This window comes from Neofelis nebulosa, chromosome 6 (genome assembly GCF_028018385.1).
Source record: "Neofelis nebulosa isolate mNeoNeb1 chromosome 6, mNeoNeb1.pri, whole genome shotgun sequence".
NCBI classification, from domain to species: Eukaryota; Metazoa; Chordata; class Mammalia; order Carnivora; family Felidae; genus Neofelis; species Neofelis nebulosa.
This window is the reverse complement of record NC_080787.1, coordinates 122,950,011-122,951,837: the sequence shown is the minus strand read 5'-3', so window position 1 is coordinate 122,951,837 and position 1,827 is coordinate 122,950,011. Positions and strand designations below refer to the sequence as shown.

Below are 1,827 nucleotides of genomic sequence, written 5' to 3'. Positions count from 1 at the left end.
TCCCCCAAGGATGGGCTTTCCGGGCCTCTTCCAGAGCAGTCCAGGTTTGTGAATCAATGCCGGGGGTGGGCCCAGGATAGTTTTCCTTTCCCCACGGAGGCCATGATTAAGAAGGCATCTGTCTGTCAACAGAGGCTTTCAGCTGTATTTCCAGCCCAGCTTCCTCCCGACTGACTCATCCGGTGATGCCACAATCTAATGTTTATGACCTAACAGTCGATCACCATGGAAGTAGCACAAACCTTAGACTGTTGAGGAGCAAAACCAGCGTCGAGATGCTGGACGGTTTAGGAAAAGAAAACAGAAGCCCCTTATTCGTCGAGACCGCATGTTAGGACTGAACACCCGATTCCTCATGTGGGTACTTCCATCGGTTGCTAAAACTGATACTTGGATGCCTTCGTGCCTACTGGAGAACCCAAATAAGGACTCAGGGTGACCAAGTACAAACAAATGCCACGGCATTTAGAACTGAAGAGCGAGAAGCAGAAGGGAAAATGTGTATGTAGCAAGTTAATGAGGTTTGGATTACAAATCCTGTTTCCTTACCTTTTTGCCAGCATGTGGCAATGGTTTTAAAGGAGAAAGAAAACGCGCTGGATGCCAGGAACAGACTAAGATCCCCCCCCTAAGAACTCAACCTTACAAACAAGTCCTGTTGGTATATTCACAAACCGGGAGAGTCGGCATCAATTTGCTGGTTGTTTCGTGCCCGCCCCCCCCCCCCCCCATTACAATAAAAGCCACAATGAAAAAGGAAAGCCAAGGGCACAAAATAGCTGCTTTTTAAGTACAGATCATTGTATCAAATGCTGGGAGTGGCAGGGGGTCCTGGCACAGATGTGGTAAGCAGAGGAGGGCAATGGTGTGGTCAAGGTGAAGTGAGTCTGCCTTCCTGGCCTGCCCTTCCCAGACTAATAATCAAAAAGAGCTGTCCTTCTCCAGCCCCAAACAGGCCTGTACGAACAGTGTCTCCCAGTGGTGCCTGTGGCTTACAAGTAATGTGAGAGTCTTTTTATAACTGTTGAGGTTTAATTTAAAAGGAAGTTCAGAATCAGCGGTGAAGGGAGGGGAATGTTGTGAACTACAGGCCATCTGAAATGGGGAAAATCATAAATACCAGAGTGTCTGATTATTTGAGCGTCTCTTGAAGTCGCATAATGAGCCTTCTTCATGTTCTGCTTTTCTGGACTTGGCTCTCCCTCTGACAAATTTGCAGGCATCAGGGTCTGTCTGGAATTCATTCCAAGTTGGAGGGATATTTTTTCCCTTGACATTTTGCAGCTGAGACAGCCCCGAGCAGGAAGCTGAGGAGCGTAACATTACCAAATATGTCCTTTCTCCTGCCCTTATATTTTATTTCCACAGGAAAAGAAGGCAGAAGAGGGCCAGTGAGAGCTGGCCAATGAGAAGGCGGCCACAGTGGTGGCCTCTACTGGCAGTCGGGAGATGGTCAGATGCCATTTTTCACAAAAAAAGAGAAGCTATTCTAGGTACCACCAGTTGAAATGTGTGCTACGCTGGAGGAAGAAGTCTGAGTTTCCTATAAATTGCCCAGCTATTTTGGGGGATTTTTTTTTATCACCATGTTGGTCTCATTTTCCCATGGAGGCCTTGGTGACAAAAGCAGGCAGTGGGGTATATTGCTAACATGGCTGTGCCTTTGACCAGATCACTTCACCTCCAGAGATTTCAGATTCTTTCTTTGTAAAATGAACATTTGGATGTGATGATTTCCCAGATCTCTCCCGGTTCCCGAGACTAAAGTCTGCAGGCTAGTTTGATCACATGCCTCCATCACTAAATATATATTTGACTATCTACCCA

At 46.9% G+C, this 1,827-nt stretch overlaps 1 long non-coding RNA gene across 1 annotated transcript; it reads left to right on the top strand.

Moving 5' to 3' along the window:
* The first annotated feature begins 221 nt into the window (after positions 1-221).
* On the top strand, positions 222-1,827 carry LOC131514853 (uncharacterized). The gene is made up of 2 exons (XR_009263302.1): positions 222-501; positions 1,369-1,827. It is a non-coding gene; the product is annotated as an uncharacterized LOC131514853 (long non-coding RNA).